Source organism: Echinops telfairi, unplaced genomic scaffold (genome assembly GCF_000313985.2).
Source record: "Echinops telfairi isolate 266 unplaced genomic scaffold, ASM31398v2 ScPeMD7_42;HRSCAF=159, whole genome shotgun sequence".
NCBI lineage: Eukaryota > Metazoa > Chordata > Mammalia > Afrosoricida > Tenrecidae > Echinops > Echinops telfairi.
Window position 1 is genome coordinate 875,168 of NW_022103940.1, and position 6,993 is coordinate 882,160.

The window sequence follows — 6,993 nt, forward strand, 5'->3', positions numbered from 1 at the left end:
CATTTATAATGATGTTTTAATCATATGGCATTCATAAACAAGAATAATACTAAATAAGTTTGTAAGTAATTGCTATACTTCAAATATAGTGCTACAGTAATGCAAACTTTCATTCAGGAGAATGTTAGATAAATTATATAAAAATGAACTAAGTACAGGTAGTAGTCTGAGATTAATGTGCCATTTTTTATAATCATGCTTCTAACATATATTGCTGCCATCAGATTTATGCAGTATGTATGTACAGATTCTTAAAACCTTTAAAAGTATCTTGTAAACAATTTTAAATTTCTGAAAACAGCAAATAGTTCTGAAATTCAAGAGGGAGGTCATTATCACCAATCTATCCTTATTGAACTATTAATAACTTTTCCTTAGGTTAGGAAATTTAAATCAGTATGGAAGAATAAATGGTATATGGGTTTGTTTGTTTTAATTTTAATGAAGTTTAATATGTTTTATTAAAGTCAGAATATAATTTTAAAATGCTCTATGTTATGATCATTAATTAATTAAAAGTAATTAATTTGTTAATAGTAAATACTAAATAATAGTAATTACTATTAATTATTGGGTTTGTTAAAACTAAAATTTTTATATATATGATTGTACAACTATGCAAATATAAGGTTCATATTTGCACATACATTTTAATAAGAATAGATGATTCTTTTCTTTTTTTAACGTTAAAATATTTTATTGGGGGCTTTAACATGATGTAAAAGCAACATATGTACAAATATGCTTGATACAATTGATTGTGATGTTTATTTTCTTAAACTATACTCAAAATAATTTGTCATTTGGGGTAAATAATGTATAAACTATAATACATTTCATATGATTTTTTCTTCATGAATATGTTTTTGTTCAATCATTGTATTATCAAATATGTAATAAATGGTATTGCTTCTAAGATAACACTGAATTTGTCAGAATAATGTTATATGACCTGTATGGTGCTTATGTAGTTCCTAATGAAGCATATATAATGAATTTTAAATTTAAAGTATGTTTTGTTTTATTGGCTTCTTGATATAAGGACCCAAAGTATAAAGTGAATGCAAGCATGTATGCAAATTAGCACTATTCCAGGATTTAATTAGATTTATTACAATGCTTAAGTGGGAAATTCATAATGAATTTTATGCTTAAAGGCAGACAAATTTGTTCTGGTCATTTACAAGGAATCAACCTGGAGAAGAATACAACTAATTAAAATATGAATTCTTTGATATTTGTGCAAGTTTTTAGCATGAGTTTTCTTAGGTCAAAGACAAACTGCATACCTGATTTGCACAAGTAGTTCTTTCCATATTATGTTTATTTATTTTAATTCTGTAGGCATTTATGAAATCAAACGATGTGTAAAATGATGGGGAATGAGTATGAATACAGCATCATTTTTGCCTTTACGGAATATTAGTCGAATAGGGATAGGCAAACAATGGAACATAAAAACTAGAAATCATATATTAACTGTAATAATCGAAAATATCAGGTTGAATTATGGAAAGGAGGATAAAATTTTAGCACAGAATAGTCAGGAGATATTCTTAGGTAATGTTCCTTAAGTGCAGCACTGATGAACAGAAAGAAATCACAGTTAAGCGAAGAATGGATGTGCCCAAGGGGCACATGATAATTCATGATAATTCCAGACAGAAAAAATAACATATTCACTTTTAAAAATCACTAGTGACAATACAAAAGGTTATTGTGCTGAATCACTGACTAAAACAACTTATAGACATTTTGGCTTCTTTATTACTATGATTATTTTGAGTGTTTTTTCTGAGAGGTAAATTTGCAAAGCATATATGTAAAATGCTTAGGTCTATGTCACTAAGATGTGTTTTTTTCCCCCCCATACAATCACTTTAGAGCAGCGTTTTCCAAAGTGGACCATATAGCCCCCTGAGGAGCACTAGTATGATCCAGAGTGGTGGCAAAAGAAGTTACTTAAACATTATCTTGGATTATAGATTATAATACAAATGTTTTTAATTTCCAGGGGGGCTCTGAGTAATTTCTTTTTCTGAAAAGGCAGTGGTACAACAAATAAGTTTAGGAACCTCTGCTCTAGATTATCAAAATATGAACTTTCAATTTATAGAATAAAGTTTTAAGTCTCATTTATAAGTATTGCCACTGAATTGAAATAACTTTTTAAAAGAAATATGTATTTGAAAGCATTAACATAACTAGATTTTAAGGATACAATTTTTACAAGCTCTACATTTAAATTCAGGACTAATTTTTTAATATAATACAGTGCATACATTCGTTCATCTGAGCATTTATTTCCATGATACTTAATTTTATTTTAAGTATATATTTTGTGAGAGATCTTGGTATGTGATTATCCACCCATTGCATAAATGTGGCTGATGTTTTTTGGAGAAAGCAGATAACCTTTCAAAATAATAAAGCCATTGCTCAGCATCATCTCTAACCTAACCTGAATGTGTTTTTTTAATTGTAAACAAGACAGCTGCAGTGATCTTGAAAGAAAGGCTTGCATAGAGGATAATACATTTTAATGTTATTTTAGCTTTATTTGCATACCAAAAACAAACCTTGGAATATCAACAAAGTGAATAGACAAATTACACTTGAAAAGAACATTTCTTTTGAAAAAATATATTGGTTAGTGTTTAATATCCAGAATATGAACACCAACATCTTAACAAAAAAGCAAAGCCTTCAATAGACATTTTACAAAAATTAAATAAAAATGGCCAACAAGCTTTTTAAAAGTTGCTCAACATCACTAGTCATTAACAGCATGGAAACAAAGCCACAGTAAAATACTACATACAAACACACACATACACACACACACACACACTCATTGTGATCAAGTCAATTTTGACTCATAACGACCCTGTAGGATATGGTGGAACTGGCCCCTAATCTTCTCTGAGATTCTAACAAGATTGTAAATCATGACATAAGTAGAAAAACTCATCTTTCTCCTATGATGAAACTGGTCTTTTCAAACTGCTCAACTTGCGGTTAGCAATCCAATGTACCATAGCACCAATAGAATCATCAGGAATTTACAATAAAATACTACTTAACCCCTATTTGAATGTCTATAGCCAAATCAGAAAAGAATGAGTAATGTAATGGTTATGGAAAAATTAAAATCCTCATCCGTTGTTGATGGGAATGTAACTTGGACAGTTGCTTTGGGGAACAGTTTGGCATTTCCTGAAAAACAGTTAAACCTATAGCTAATATTTGACATAACAGTCTTAATCCTGGCTAATATTTTTGGAATAATAAAAGGGAATCCACATAACTATTTGAGCTTTGAATAACCATTTGCTTTGAATGTAATTAGTATAGCAGATACCATTGGAAGCCACTGTTTTGATAGGATCTCATTTTTGAAGGCACACTAAAAAAATGAAAGCAAGTGTATTATTGAGATAACTTGTCTGCAGTTATCCACTAATTGCAGAGACATAAAACCTTTGGTTTGGAATAAACCCCTCTATGTATGAAATAGAATCCTAGTAACAATATATTTTGATTCACCCTATTTTGTTTGCAGCTCTTTTAGGAATATAAGAAATACCAGACAGGAGAAGAAAATACCCAATTACTTCTCTTATCTGTCGTCGATGATACAATAAAAAGAGTACTCCTTAGAATAAAGGATTGTCAAACATCTCATGTTCATTGGACAGATTAGTCAATGAAAGACTACTCCCTAGAAAAGGACTTCATGCTTGGTAAATTAGAGGGTCAGTGAAAAATAGGAAAAGCCTTGAGGATATTGATGGATACAGTGGCTGCAATAATGGGGACAAAGTTAAACATTTGAGGCTGGTGAAAGACTAGGCAATGTTTTGTTCTGCTGTACATAGGGCAGGTATGAGTTGGAATTGGCTCCCTGGCACTTAACAGCAGTAGTAATCCTTTCTGGTGTAAACGTGGAAAACCAAAAGAGAACTGAAGAAATACATAGATAGCCAAAGCTTAATCTAAGCTTATGAGAGCTAATGTTTACTTTCTTCAGCAATGGTAATGGGATGATGAATATATCTAGAACTCTACATAATCACAGTGTATTCAACATTTCCTGCAGGCAATAGTTCTCGATTAAGATGAGAGGTTAAGATACGTTTTATGTTCCCTACAGTATATTCATTAATTGCCAAATGCACCTGTTACTGTGGTTATTGAAAAGTGCTGAAAACCTTGGTATAAAAAAAATAAAACCTTGCTATAAGAGTGATATAGGAGATAACTCAAAACTCAAGGCCATAAAGTCAATTCTGACTCACAGCAGATATTCACTGCCATTGAATTGATGGTGATTCACTGTGGCCCCATAGCACAGGGTAGAATTGCCCCTGAGGGCTCCCAAAATTGTAACTCTTTACTAGAGTACAGTCTTTCTCTTTCAGGGAGATTTACAGTTTGAACTGCTGGCCTTACAGTTAGCCACCTAATGCTAAACTACTATGCCAACAGGACTCTCAGTTAGAGGAAGGTGAAAATGTGAAAGCGGTGTTAATAGATGTCAAAACCTCTACAAAGTCAAGCCAGTTAAGGCCAGTTTACTCACTGACAGATTTGACTAAATTACACACCAATTTAGTGTGTATGAGACACTAAAATAAATAATGCTACATGGGGAACGAAAGTCATCTATCCAGAAAGACTCCTGATGAGATAATGTGTGATATGTCTGCTAACCAAACTCGCCAGTGACTCCGCAGGAGAAAAGACAAGGAAATCGTCTACTTTAAATTATGTTATCCTAAAATACAGGTCTCTGTCTGCCACTGCAGTGACCAAAATACTTAGAGACAAGCTTTTAGAAAGAGTCAGTCCTCTTTGCTTCACTGATGAAATGGAGGAGACCAGACTTAATTTTTCAAACTCCATGAACAAATAAAAAATGCATATTTATGAATTAAAACAGAGGAAGAACCTTGGGATAAGATTATCAACAACATTGTATGTTTGCCACGGGGCATCAGATAACACATATCACATTCTCTTCTCTGTGCCCTGATGGTTCCGGTTCTCAGAGCTCCAGAAATTGACAACATAATAAGGTGACTCATTCTACCCCTTCCCAGCACTCTAAAGAATAACCTTTAGTCTAGGCATTTTTCAACAAGCACTCCTAGCTCTTAGCCCACAGTAACAAATCACATATCTACATTACCTTCAAACACCTCAGAAACCAAAATGAGTCATATTAAAACCATAAACATTTAAATGCCTTTAATCCATGCCTTATACACTTTGCTGTAAATCTAGTTAACTTGTTGTTTGGGAACCTTTTCAATAATCATTGCATTAAATACTGACTTCTAAGGGAAAACAGTGACAGAAAGTAATTAATCACTAGTTAAATTATAATGGTTAAAGAAAAACACATGTGGTTCCTGTTGTTGTTGTTAGGTGTCATTGAGTTATTCCAAACCCAAAGTGACCCAATGCACAACAGAAGGAAACAATGTCCTGTCCTGCGCCATCCCCACAATAATTGTTATCTTTGATCCCATAGTTACAGCCACTATAAATGAATTTCCTTGTGGTTCTTCCTATTTTCCAGTGCCCCTCCACTTTAGCAAGCATTATGTCCTGCTCCAGGAACAGGTCTCTCCTGATAACATATTCAAAGTATGTAAGACTAAGTCTTGTCGTTCTTGCCTCAAAAGGGCACTCTGGCCATACTTCTTCCAAGACAGATTGGTTTGTCCTTGTATCAATCCATGGTACTTTCAATATTCCTATCCAGCACTACTATTCAAATGCATCAATTTTTCTTTTATCATTCTTACTCAATGTCCAACTTTTACATGCATATGAGGCAGTGGGAAATACCATGGCTTGGGTCAAGAGCATTTTAGCTCTCAAATTAACATCCTTGATTTTCAAAACTCTAAAGAGGTCTTGCGCAGCAGATTTACCTAACACCATGTGCCTTTTGAGCTCTTGACTGGCTGCTTTCATGAGCATTGATTGTGGATACAAGCAAGACAAATATCCCTGACACATTCTAATTTTACTACATTTATCATGATGTTACTTATTGGTCCAATTGTGAGTATACTGATCTTCCTTACATTGAATTGAGATCCTTGGGCTTCATCAGCAAATGCCTCAAGTTCTCACTTTCAGCAAGCAAAGTTATGTCATCCGCATATCACAGGTTGTTAATAAGCCTTCCTCCAATCCTGATGCCACATTCTCCTTCATAGAATGAAGATTTTGCGATGACTTTCTCAACCTACAGATGAATAAGTATGAGAGGATACAACCCTGAGTCACAACTTTCTTGAATTTAAACCATGCAGTATATATTACCCTGCTCTGTTTGCACAACTGTGCCATGATCCATGCACAATGTATAATGAAGTGTTCTGGAGTTCCCATTCTTTTATGGCTATCCATTGTTATAATCCACACAGTCAATTAGCTTGGGATAGTAAATAAAACATATGCCAACATCATTCTGGTATTTGCTGCTTTCAGGCAAGATCCATCTGACATGAGCAATGATATCCCTTGTTCCACGTCCTTATTTGAATTCAGCTTGAACCTCTAGCACAGTGGTTCTCAACCTTCCTAATGCCGTTACCCTTTAATACAGTTCTTCATGTTGTGGTGACCCCCACAACCATAAAATTATTTTCATTCCTACTTCATAACTGTAATTTTGCTACTGTTATGAATTGGGAAACCTCTGTGAAGGGGACACTTGACCCCCAAAGGGGTCGCGACTCATAAGTTGAGAATTGCAGCAGGTCCCTGTCAATGTACTGCTGCAACTTTTGTAGGATTAACTTCATCTTGTTAAGCCTCCTTTCTTTGGAATAAGTAAAAGTATGGATACCTTCTGAGGTAGTTTATTGTGCCAGCCTGGCTGATAAACACAAGTGGGATTAACTGAAGGGCAGAGAGATAAATGGCTTGGTGAGCCTCACCTTTCTTGTCTCTCGCTCTGTGATCATCGGACCA